Here is a 13,613-nt window from a genome sequence, read left to right as displayed (position 1 = left end):
TGACAGAAAGTTAGAAATTGTTTAATAAGAGTGGGATTATTTACATACCGTATTGAGTTTGGGCTGCTATAACAATACCATAGACTGACTTATAAACAGAAATATTTCTCACAGCTCTGGAAGCTGGGAAATCCAAGATCAAGGTTATTGGCAGATTTTGGTGCCTGGTGAAGGTTTGCTTTCGCATTCACAGACAGCCATCTTTTCACTGGCCCTTTTCTCACTGTTCTCACAGAGCACAAGGGGCAAGAGAGCGCTCAGGGGTTTATTTTATAGGACACTAATTCCATTCATAAGGGCTCTGCCCAAAATGACCTAAGTATTTCCCCGAAGCCCTGGGTTCAAATACCATCACACTGGTGATTCAATTTCAACAAGAATTTTTGGAAGACAACCATTCAGTCTATAGCACACACTACTTAATTACTTAAATTCAGTAATTTTTAAGAAGAAAAAAGTTAAGTGAAACTGATGACTTTGCTGGATGTCCTATCACTGATATTTCTCCATAAGAAATATTCCTAAAAGGTCTCTCTAACAAAAAAATGCAGTATGAAAACTGAGAAATAGTTTAATGTTAGGCTATCTTTAAAAACACTGCATTTTAGATAGTATGGATTGATTTCCTGCAGTATTCTTGTGTTCCCTTTTATGTGTGTGTGTTTAAGTTTCATGTGCTTTAAAATAATAAAATGAAATGCCTGTATACTCTCACACAGTTTAAGAAATTGAATCTTGGTGTCCCTTATATGCTCCTGCTATAGAATGGCCTTCTCTCTTCCCCAGAGGTAACCACCATCTTGAATGTCTTGTTAGTTCTTTTGTTTTTCTTAATAGACTACTATGCATACATCCTTAAGAATGTTACTTAATATTTTTGAACTTCATATAAATGAAATCACATCCTTTGTGACATGCTTCTTTTAGTCAACATTAAGTTTTAGAGATTCATCTACATTGAGGTTTATAGATTATCCATTAATTTTTACTATAGAAAATACTGTCACATTGTTTAAATATATAATGTATCCATGCTACTGTTGATGGATATTTATTATTACAACATTGCCACCATGAGAATTCCTGTACCTGTCTGATGTGCACACATGCATGAGTTTCTCTAGGGTATAGCCTGGAAATAGAATTGTGAACTGGATCATTGGATGTGTGCTAGGTAATAAACTGTGTTCCAAAATGATTCTACTAGTTTACAATCCCACCAGCAGAGAACGAGACTTCCTGTGCTCCACAATCTCTTCAACGATATTGCCCAAATTCTTTTTTTTTTTGCCTTTCTATTTGGTGCGAAATAGTATTTTATTTTGCTTTTAATTTGCAATTCCTGCATTACCAAGGAGGCTGAACATGTTATGAGCCAAATATTTTCTATGATATGCGTTTGACTTTTTCCATTTTTTCCCTTTGGTTGTCTTTCGTGATTGATTTGTAGGAGATATTTATACATTTTGGCCACTTGTATACATATTTTTGGCACCTCTGGTATATGGTAAAGTAACTCCCTCTCACCTTGTTCTTTTGTTAATTATCTATGTTGCAAATAACCTTCCAGTTTAATGGCTTGGCTTTTCACTCTATATGGTATCTTGAGGGTTTTGTTTGTTTGTTTTTTGCATTTTTATAAGAGTTTATTTGAGCCAAACTTAAGACATATGCAGGGAAGCAAGATCTCAAATGCTCAGGTTCTTAACATTGTAGTTAAATTTACCAATTTTTACAATGGTTTGTATTTTTTGTATGCTGTTTAAAAAATCCATCCTTATTCTATAAAATATTCTCCTATATTGTCTTCCAAAAGTTTTATAGTTTGGCCTTTTACCTTCAGGCCTTTAATCCACTTAAATTGATTTTTATTTGATGGGAAGAAGGGATCCAATTTCATTGTTTTCCATGTAGATAACTAATTGTCCCAGCATAATTTATTAAATGAGTCATCCTGTTCAACCTATCTGACTATCTTCTCTGTCTAAATTGTTTTCATATGTACTTAGTCTGTTTCTGGGTTTTTTATTCTGTTCCTTTGGTCTATTTGCTCTTCCTCTGCCACATTATTTTTAATTGCTATATGTGTTATATTTTAAATACAGAGGGTGCCAAAAAAATGTATACACATTTTAAGAAAGGAAAAAACTATTAAAATTGTAATAATATATACCGATAACGAAAGATGAATACAAGTCACGTTTGACTTCTGCAATTACAAGAGCTGCTCAAAGTGGTTACCATCAGCGTCTAGACACTTCTGATTACGGCAAACTACTGCTTGAGCAACATTGACAAAAGTGGCCACTTGTATACATATTTTTGGCACCTCTGGTATATGGTAAAGTAACTCCCTCTCACCTTGTTCTTTTTTAACAATTTTGGCTAATTTTAGCCCTTTGTTCTTCCATAAAATATTTAGAGGTAGCCCATAAAAGTAAACCAGCAAGGATTTTTGTTAAAGTTCCTTTAAATCCATAGCTCGGTATGGGACGGACCTCCCTACATTGAGTTTTACTATCCTAAAACATATACTTCCATTTATTTAGTTTTTCTTTTATATCCTTAATAAAATTGTACAATTTTTCTTCACAGAATTTGCAGTTCTTTTCTAGATTTGTTCCTAGATTCTTTATATATTTTTTATTTTTATATATCATTATTTAGCACCTTGATGTACAGAAATGAAATAACTTTTTGTATATTGATTTTATATCCAGCAAAATCTGTAATCTCTCTTAATAATCTTAATTTATGTGTTTGTTGTGTACAATCATATCATACACACATAATGCCAAGTTTATTTCTTCCTTTCCAATTACTAAAACTTATTTCCTGTGTTACTATACTCTGAAGAATTTGAGTAAGCTTTGACTAGGAAAATAACTCATCTTTGTCTACTCTTGATTTTAAAAAGCAATGCTTTCATTGTTTCACAACGAAGTATGCTATATGCTATAGTTGTTTGGTTTTTAAATTTTTATCAAGGAAGTACCCTTCTATATCTAGTTTGCTAAAAGATCTTATTATAAATGAATATTAAATTTTATGAAACATGTTTTCTCCAAGGGTCTGCTAGCCTCAAATGTATTTAGGATTATTCCCTCATTTTCTGGTTTGTTTTTTTTTCAGGGTATAGGATTACTTATTTGCCAGATGCTAGATATTTTCTTTGTGAGAAGAAAAATGTACTGATTCAATTGCCTTAATAGGACTAATCATGTTTTCTATTTCTTCTTGACTTAGTTTTAGTAAATTGTATTTTCATATAAACTTATTTTCAAATAAAGTTATTCATCATACTTTATTTTTATTACCTGTTTAATTTCTTCAGTTTCTGGAGTTATGTCACCATTTTGTCTCCTGTATTGCTTATTTGTTCTCTGTTTATCTAGCCGTCTTGCCATAGGGTTGGCACTTTTTACTTTTAAATGAGCTTTTGGCTTTATTGATTCTATTACATGTTTGAATTCTAATTAATTTCTGTTCTTAGTTATATTATTTCCTGCCTTTCTACTTTTTCAGTTTTATTCTGCTATTTTTTAAATGGTTTCATTAGCTTTTTAGCTGTAAACAGTTAAACTGTATTTTTTTTTAATTGAGAGGAAAACAATAGTCTTTTATATTTACCTAGGTATTTAGCATTTCCTATGCTCTCCTTCCTTCCTGAAAGTTTGCTTTTCTCTCTAGTATCATATCCCTTCTCTCTAGTATCATATCAGCCTAAAGAAATTTCTTACAGAGCAGCACTGCTGGTGACAAATGATCACAGTTTTCTTTTATCTGAAAATATCTGTTTCCACCTTCATTCCTAAAGGATATCTTCACTACATATAAGATTCTGATATGACAGGTTTGTTTTTTCTTTTAGCACTTTCAAGATGTTCTACTATCCCCGGCCTTCATAGTTTCTGATAAAATTGAAAAAATTATTTCCTTGTGTTATTTTTCTCTGGATGCTTTCAATATATTTTTTTAAAATCTTTGCTTTTCAGCAGTTTGACTTTGGTGTGCCTAGGCATATTTTTCTTATTTATCCTGTTTGAGTTTTCCTGAGATTTTTGATTTTGTGAATTTATGTCTTTTACCTTATTTGGGAAGTTTTTAGACATTATTCTTTTAAATATTTTTTTCTGCCATATTCTTTCCTCTCCTGGTAGTCAGTGACATGCATGTTAGACTTTTTTATTTCTTCCCACATGTTTCTAAGGCTCTTACTCATTTTTTTCAATTTTTTTATTCTTTCTCTTCTTTAGATAATTTCTATTAATCTATCTTCAAATTTACTGAATTTCTTCTGTCATCTACAGTCTGCTATTAAGCCTATTCAGTGAACTTTTCATATCAGATGCTACATTTTTCAGTTCTAGACTTTTCATTGGTATATACATTTAATTTTCATTATTTTTGATAGCTATGTTCTATAAAGTCACTGCGAACACTGAATTAGTGAATACTGAACTACTGCACCTAGGAGAAGTACAGGTTTAGGTTCCTACAAGCTTTGGGTCACATTTTCATCAACTGATCAAGATATAACCTTGTTTTATGTGTGTTTCTATTTAAAGACACCTTATTTAATATATATTGTTGATTCATTATTATTGAACTCATTGTCAAAAGTACTGTAACTCATGCTTTAATGAAGCTTATGTAACACACATATTTTCTCCATCACAGCCTTCTTACACTTAGGAACACCAGACACCACTTCAGTACTACATTTGGGGACCATTTTAAACAGCAACATTACCCACAAAAAGCAAAATAAGTGGGGAAAAAAAAGTGTCACTAAATATACCTTGAAAAGGACACTTGTTTACAGTGTGAGAGCTGAGACAAGAAGGTAGAGTGCCTTGCTCAACATCAACTGTGAATGTGTATGTTGGGTGAGTCTGGTTTGTATGTCATGCAAATGACCATGAAAGCATGAGTATTGATTTTGGTCTTACAAATTAATTTTGGCAAGTAAGCAAATTTGAAAATACGGAATCAGTAAACAAGGATGAACTATGTGTGTCTGTTTATCTTTCTTTTGTTCTTTCTCACTGTTGAAATTTCTTAACTTTTAACTCATTATAAGAGTATATTGGGCCAGGCCGGTGGCTCAGGTGGTGTTTGGAGTGCCGTGCTTCTAGCGCCGAGACCGTCGGTTCGATTCCCACATGGGCCAGTGAACAGTGCCCTCTACTGCTAAGATTGTGAGCAACAGCTCTCCCTGGAGCTGGGCTGCCATGAGCAGCTGGAGGTTGGCATAGGCTGCTGTGAGCTGCCTCGGGCTGCTGAGTGCTGCTGGGGGCTACCTTGGCATGAATTGCTGTGAGCTGCTTGGGGCTGCTGAGACTGCCTCAGCTGGGGGGAGCGCAAGGCTCATAATACCATGGTCCAGAGAGCTGTGTCCTACACAACTAGACTGAGAAACAACGGCTTGAACCAGAGTGTGTGTGGGGGGGTGGTAGAAGGGTGGGAAAAATAGTATATTTATTTACCTCATTGAGCTGTTTTAAGTCATTGTACAATAATTCCAATCTTTATGTCAAGGTTGGTCTCTGTTGATTTTCCTTTTCCCTTTTGAATCAGTTACATTTTTCTGGTTATTTGTATATAATTTGGATTGTATTTGGACATTGTCAATGTTATGTTATGGTGACTCTGGATTCTACAATATTACTCCAAAGACTGTGTGCTTTTGTTTTATTAGGCAATTAACTTGGTTAGATTCAAATTGCAAATATTTACTCATCTGTGGTGGATGGCAAAGGTAGTTTTTGAAGCCAGTTATTTAAGCTTTGTTCTGATCCCAAGAGAGCCCTTAGCTATTCCTCTCTTTCACTCCCTGCCTTGTTCTTGCTGGTGAACTAACTGGTCTATGGTTTAACTGTTGCTCTTAATTAAAATGAACTACCAGCCTCCTCTTATTTGCTTACCACCAAAATCTCCACTGTTTTAGAGAGTGCCCTAAGACTTAAACTTGTTTCAAATAAAGTCAGTTCTTTGGAGATAGTGTCAGATCTTTCTGTTTTTGTGAACTACCCTGACCCCCTGGGCAAAATCTCTGAGCCACTACCCTGGATGCTGAGTGGGGGTGGTAGCCTCCAATCTTCTCTGCTGGCTTCTCCCCAGCATGGAGCCCTATGAGTGAGCTGAGGTGAGCACAGTTGGGTCTCCAGGGTTCTTCGCCTGCCATACCAGGGGTAAGGCCTGTTTCTATTGTATCCCTTGACCAAGAGCTGAGGGAAGAGCAAGTCTTGTCTTCTTGGCCACACTTGCCCAGAATGGAGCTTCCATCAAAGTGAGCTGGGGAGGGGGGTGAGGAGTGTGAATGTAGAGAGGGAGCAGGTCATGGTGCAAATACCATAAACTCTCACTGTTCTTACTAAGTTTTAGTAAATTTTCTTGAATAAATGTTTCTTTATCTGTGGAATACTCTTAGGACAATTACCAAACTTTGAAATACATTAAAAATAGTTTTCACCAGTTATATCTGTTTCACTGGGAAGTGGTCCATGGAGCTCCTCATGCTGCCATCCTGGAGGTGAAACTTCACCTTTCTTCTTCTCTCTCTTTTAAAAAATTAATAGCAACTTTATTGAGATATAATATATGTATTACAATTCACCCATTTCAAGTGTACAATTCAATAATTTTTATTGTATTCACAGATGCATGCAATAATCACAATTAATTTTAGAACATTTTCATCATTTGAGAAAAAGAAACCACATTATCTTTAGCTATTGCTCCCATGCCCCCTTCCAGCACTAAGCAACCATTTATCTACTTTCCATCTGTATAGAATTGCTTATTCTGAACATTTCATATAAATGGAATCAAAGTATGTGGTCTTTGTGATTGGTGTCTTTCCACTTTTTTTCTTGAAAGATAGAGTTGCTGGTTATTGAATTCTAGATTGGAAGTTATGTTCTCTCAGAACATGAAACATTATTCTTTTGTCTCCTGGCTTCATTAGTTGCTGTTGAGAATTCAGTCATTAGTCTAATTGCTTTTCCTATGTATGAAATCTGCCTTTTCCCTTTGGCTATTTATAAGTTCTCCTTTCCTTAGTATTTCATAATTTTACTATCACATGTCTAAATGTGGCTTCCTTTATGTTTACCACAGCCCTCTTGTGATATTGTGGCCTTTCTGAAGATAAGGATTGATATCTCTCAATAATTCTAGAAAATATTACCTTTTTTCCATTCTCTCTAATTTCTCCTTCTGGAATTCTGATTAGATATATATTAGGCTTTCTGACTTTAACTGTCCATATCTCTTAATCTCTCTCTTTTTTTTGGTCACATTGTCTCTCTTGAATATATTCAGATCTATCCTTTGATTCACTATTTTCTTTAGTTAAGCCTATTCTGTTTATTTCATCTATTATTTTAATTTTTAAATATTTTTTTCTTTCTAGAATTTATATATGGCTATTTTCCAAATCTACTTCATGATTCTTTGTTTTTTAAATAATTTTGAATTTTTCAATTACAGTTGACATACAACATTATATTAGTTTCTGATGCACAACATAGTGATTAGACATTTATATAACTTACGAAGTGATCACTCAATAGGTTTAGTACCCATCTGACACCATACATAGTTATTACGATATTATTGACTATATTCCTTATGCTGTACTTTACATCCCCATGACTATTTTGTAACTAACAATTGATACATCTTAATCCCTTCCCCTTTGTCACCCCCCCAACCACCCTCCCAGCTGGCAACCATTGAAATGTTCTCTGTATCTATGAGTTTGTTTCTGTTTTCCTTGTTTGTTTATTTTGTTCTTGAGATTCCATATATAAGTGAAATCATATGGCATTTGTCTTTCTCTGTTTGACTTACTTCACTCAGCACAATACCCTCTAGGTCCATCCATGTTGTTGTAGATGGCAAAATTTCATTCTTTTTTATGGCTGAGTAATATTCCATTGTATATATGTACCACCTCTTCTTTATCCATTCATCCATCTATGGACACCCAGGTTGTCTCCATATCTTTTTTATTTAATTTTATTGGGGAATATTGGGGAACAGTGTGTTTCTCCAGGGCCCATCAGCTCCAAGTCGTTGTCCTTCAATCTAGTTGTGGAGGGTGCAGCTCAGTTCCAAGTCCAGTCGCTGTTTTCAATCTTTAGTTGCAGGGGGCACAGCCCACCATCCCATGCGGGAATTGAACCAGCAACCTTATTGTTGAGAGCTCGCGCTCCAACAAACTGAGCCATCCAGCTGCCCCAGTTATCTCCATATCTTGGCTATTGTAAATAATGCTGCAATGAACATATGGATGCACATTTCCTTCGAAGTAGTGTTTTGGGTTTCTTCGGATAAATACCCGGAAGTGGGATTACTGGATCCTTCCTTGTCTCTTATTATAGCCTTTATTTTAAAGTCTATTTTGTCTGGTATGAGTATTGCTACCCCAGGTTTTTGTTGTTGCTTCCATTTTCATGAAATACGGTTTTCCATCCCTTTATATTCAGTCTGTGTGTGTCTTTCAATCTGAAGTGAGTCTCTTGTAGGCAGCATATATAAGGGTCTTGTTTTCTTATCCATTCAGCCACCCTATGTCTTTTGATTAGAATATTTAATCCATTTGCATTTAAAGTAATTGTTAACAGATATGTAGTTATTGTCATTTTATTCTTCACATTTTTTATTTTCCTCCTTTTTCTTAAAGAAGTCCCTTTAACATTTCTTGTAGTACTGGTTTGGCAGTGAGGAACTCCTTTACCTTTTTCTGGTCTGGGAAACTCTAGCTGTCTTTTCGTTCTAAATGATAGGTTTGCTGGGTAGAGTAATCTTGGTTGTAGGTCCTTGGTTTCCCTCACTTTGAATATTTCATGCCAATTCCTTCTGGCCTGTAAAGTTTCTTTTGAGAAATCAGCTGACAGTCTTATGGAAGCTTCCTTGTAGGTAACTGGCTGCTTTTCTCTTACTGCTTTTAAGTTTCCCTCTTTGCCTTTAACCTTTGGCATTTTAACTGATGTGTCTTGGTGTGGACCTCTTTGAGTTCATCTTGTTCGGGACTCTCTGCACTTCCTGGGTTTGTATGTCTATTTCCTTTATCAGGTTAAAAAAAGTTTTTTGTCATTATTTCCTCAAATAGGTTTTCAATTTCTTGCTCTTGCTCTTCTCCTTCTGGTACCCCTATGATGTGAATGTTGGTAGGCTTGATGTTGTTCCAGAGGCCCCTTAACCTATCCTCAATTTTTTGGATTCTTTTTTCGTTTTGCTGTTCTGATTGGGTGTTTTCTGCTACCTTATCTTCCAAATCACTGATTCAGTTCTCTGCTTCATCTAATCTACTCTTGATTCCCTCTAATGTAGTCTTTTTTTTTTTTTGCTTTAAGAGTACATTTTTATTGTCTCCAAAAAGTGGAACCTGTAGCTCTGTACTCACAGTGGGTATTTTGATTGGTTTTAACCTTTCCTTGTTCACAGACAAATAATCTTATTTTCCCTGTAGTTTCATTTCTTTTTTTGGGGGGGAAACTGTGTGTTTCTCCAGGGTCCATCCGCTCCAAGTTGTTGTCCTTCCATCTAGGTCCGGGGGGAGGGAGTGTGTGTGGGGGGCACAGCTCACTGGCCCATGTGGGAATCGAACCAGCAACCTTGTTGTTCAGAACTCATGCTTTAACCAACTGAGCCATCCGGCTGCCCCCTGTATTTTCATAAAGAAAACATTACCACAATAAAGATTTTTTCAAGCAAAATCTTAATATTTCTAAGCAAAAACTAATCAATACGTCTTGCATATCTATGTTGATTTTACACATCTTTTTAGCTTAAGTTTCCCCAAAGGGACTGTTTCATTGATTTGTTATGATCAACACCTAAAACAATGCCTGAATTTAACAAGCACTAGAAAGAATAATCAATTTCATCATCTTGGATAGAACAGAGGTGGGGGGAAGTGTTGATGTCTAATTTTGCCTTCACCTAGTATTCCTGTATGTGAAAAAGCATGTTTCTCAAGAGGATGTGGCTTGTTCGCTGTTGTATCCTTGCATGTAGCAATGACCTACTTTCTGTAGAAGTCAAGCCTATTCTTAACATAAATTATGATTACTATTTTCCATATCACATTTTATATACATATGCCTCTTGAACATCAGCAGGCTACTCAGATATGTTTACAATTTCAACTATGGCTCTGCCAAACTCCAAGTTCAACAAACTGCTTTGGGAATTTTTAAGTACATGCTACTCAAGAAGTTGTGCTCTTCATGTCAACTTCTTTTTTTTTTTTTTAATTTTATTTTATTAAATTTATTGGGGTGACAATTGTTAGTAAAATTACATAGATTTCAGGTGTACAATTCTGTATTACATCATCTATAAATCCCATTGTGTGTTCATCACCCCATGTCAACTTCTTAATCTGAAATCAAGAGCAGATTAATACAGCTGATAGTTTTAAGCACTTATAACTCAGCTATTAGCTAATAAAAGGTTGAGATACCAGCGAACAAAAGGCAAATCCAATATAATATAAATGTGTCTACTGATGGAAAAGGATTACTTAAGAAAATAATTCATTAAAAAGGTTTACTTTCTGCAGACACAAGTTATAGGAAAAAGTGCCTCTTTAGCAATCAACCTAGACTAAATCTACACGGCACCCTAGTACTTACAGTTATAACCAGAAAGTTAAGACAGTGTAGTCTGTGTAACATGCCCTTACAGTTCAGATAAGCAAAGCTTGCATTTACCCATACAGAGCTTGTTGACATCATTTTGCCTAACATCTCTCCAACTAAGAGGCTTACATTAGGGAGGTCTTACTCCAGAGAAAGGAACTCATTTACAAAATTCTGCCACAATCTAGTTATAGTCATATCTTTATTTAACATTCTCATCTGCCAACTTAGCGTTTTCCACCAACTTGGGGAGCAGAAACCTTCACAGGCTTCACAATCTTTTGCTTAGGTGCTGCCTATGTGGGAGCCTTAGTAGCAGCCATTGTTGTCTTTTTAGATGCTTGCTTAGCCTTTTTTGCTTCCTTGGCAGCCCTGATAGCTTGTTCTCATTGAGCCTTCCTAACTTCAGGTTTCTGATTCCTCTTGGCCATTATATCAGCAAGAGACACACCAGTGAGGGCCCTCTGGAATTTGACTGCTTGGCGGGTACTTTTCTTTTGAATTTCTTCTGACTGTCCTTTTTTGTGCTTTCTTCTGTAGAGAACAGTCCAGTTTATCTGTTGAGGATTCCTTTTGGAAAGGAATGCCGACTCACATTTTGCATTAAGAAATTGGAAAACCTTCCCATTGGTCCTGGCGTATTGCCTCCCATGTCCGGGGTAGATCTTGTACCCGCTGAAACTGCACAGTTTGACCTTCATGGCTGCGGCTGCCGGAAAGAAGGAAAGATTCCTCTAATGTATTCTTCATTTCAGTTATTGTATTCTTCATTTCTGACTGGTTCTTTTTAATGTTTTCTCTCTCCATTTTTATGTTTCTTATCTCTTTGTTGAAGTTATCACTGAGATCATTAAGCATCCTTATAACCAGTGTTTTAAACTCTGCATTTGGTAGATTTGCTTGTCTCCATTTTGTTTAGTTCTTTTTCTGGTGCTTTGTTCTGTCCTTTCATTTGGGACATGTTTTTTTGTCTCCCCATTTTTGCTGCCTCCATGTGTTTGTTTCTATGTATTAGTTAGAGCTGCTATGTCTCCTGGTCTTGGTAGAGCAGCCTTATGTAGTAGGTGTCATATGGGGCCAGTGGCACAGTCTCTCTGGTCACCTCAGCTGGGTGCTCCAGGTGTGTGCCTGTTGCATGTTGTATGTGCCCTCCTGTTGTAATTGAGTATTGACTGCTGTTGCCATGTCAGTGGGAGGGATTGATCCTCAGGCTGATTGATTGTGAGGACTGGCCATGACTACAGTGGAGGAGCTGTTATGCAGGGGCTGACCCTATGGAGAAAGATTTACTTTAGAGGGGCTCTGGTGTCTGCTGAGTCTGCTCTTTCTGTGTGTTGTTTGTAGAGGTAGTTGGATGGTGCTCTGGTGTGATCTGAAGCTGGCCACTAGGTGTGTTCGTTCTGAGGCTTCATGGGAGGGGCTCTGGTGCAGGCCAAGTTCAGCCTGCTGCCTGTGCCCTGCCTGGGGCCGGTTGGTATGAGCTGCAAAGTGATCTGCAGATGTTTGCCACTTGTGCTGGACTTGGAGGTACCTGGGAGAGGCTAAGCTGCCAATTGAGGCTGGCTGCAGCTAGTTCCAAGCTTGGGACTGCTTAGCAAAGTGTTTGGGTCATGCTGAGGCCACATGCTGCTTGTTTAGGGTTTGTGAACCTTTGGGAGATTTTAGGAAAATCTGTTGCAGAGCCGTGACAGGCCATTTGTATGGAAAAGCCACTGGAAGCAGTTTGGGTGGGCCTGCAAGTTGAGTGAGGTAGGGTCTCAGGGAATCACCAAATGGGGTGAATGGTGTTAGCCAGGTTGATGGAGACTCAGGTATGGTGCCTGCTTGCATTCACGCAGGCTAGGTCAGGGGAGAGCTCAACAAAGGACCAATGGCTTCTGCCAGCACTTCTGTTTTGGAGAAAATTGCCCCTCCAGCCCTCACCCTAAGCCAAACAATTCAATTCCTCCCCATATGTTCCTGGCACCTTTCAAGCTGCTGTCCCAGGGCTGGAGCTCAGACTGAGTGAGTCCATCAGCAAGTACATCTGCAAGAGGGCCCTTTAAGAGGAATGCCTGGGACTCTAGCTGCCTTCCCTTACTCAGCCACAGTCTCCACTGGATTTCACACCTAGAAGTTATGGGGACTTCTCTTTCCCGCACTGGAACCCTGGGCTGGGAAACCTGGTGTGGGGCTGGACCCCTTGCTCCTCAGGGGAGACTTTCATCGCTGAGCTATTCCTCCCAATTTTTAACCCCCATACGTGGGTGCGGGACCAGCCTGTTCCGTTTTTTCATCCCTCTTACCAATCTCTATGTGGCTTCTTTTGTATATCTTTAGTTATCAGACTTCTGTTCAGCTAGATATCAGGTGATTCTCAATGATGGTTGTTCTGTAGTTTAGTTATAATTTTGATGTGGTCATGGGAGGAGGCAAGCACAGTGTTTACGTACTCCACCATCTTGACTGAAAGCCCCTGTTTGAACATTCTTTATAGATTCTTATATCTTGGTCAAGTTTTCAAACATCTTTTTTTAATTCCCATAAATGTATCAGTCAAGTTTGGCTAGGTTATGCTGTGGTAAAAACAAAACGAAACAAGACAAAACCCTGAACACCTACCTCAGTGGCTTTAAACAACAAAGATTATTTTCCCCCCAGTTCAGGATTGCTGGGCCTGTGTTCTATGTCATCATCCTCATTCTGGGGCTTAGGTTGATGGGGCAGCCCTGCCTAGAATTTTGTTGGTTGTAGTGGTAGAGGAAGAAAGAAACTGGTGAAGCTCACACTGATTTTACAAGCTTCCGTCAAAATGTGACGCCTTTCACTTCCAATCGCATTTCATTCATTGTAAATCAAAACTAACTTCAAAGGGTGGCAAAGCGTAATTTTCTTGCAGGGAGAGAAATAGATATTAGTGAATAGTAAAAATACCACTCACTGTACACAGTGTTAACTTATCTTTTGTTTCTGGCAATT

The 13,613-nt window shown here is 37.3% G+C and overlaps 1 pseudogene; it reads right to left on the bottom strand.

The window, feature by feature from the left end:
• Nucleotides 1–10,840: 10,840 nt before the first annotated feature.
• LOC109454423 (large ribosomal subunit protein eL24) lies at nt 10,841–11,356 on the bottom strand (annotated as a pseudogene).
• Nucleotides 11,357–13,613: the final 2,257 nt, after the last annotated feature.

Source organism: Rhinolophus sinicus, linkage group LG15 (assembly GCF_036562045.2).
Source record: "Rhinolophus sinicus isolate RSC01 linkage group LG15, ASM3656204v1, whole genome shotgun sequence".
NCBI classification, from domain to species: Eukaryota; Metazoa; Chordata; class Mammalia; order Chiroptera; family Rhinolophidae; genus Rhinolophus; species Rhinolophus sinicus.
Note: the sequence above shows the minus strand (reverse complement) of the source record. Positions and strands in the feature narration are given on the sequence as shown.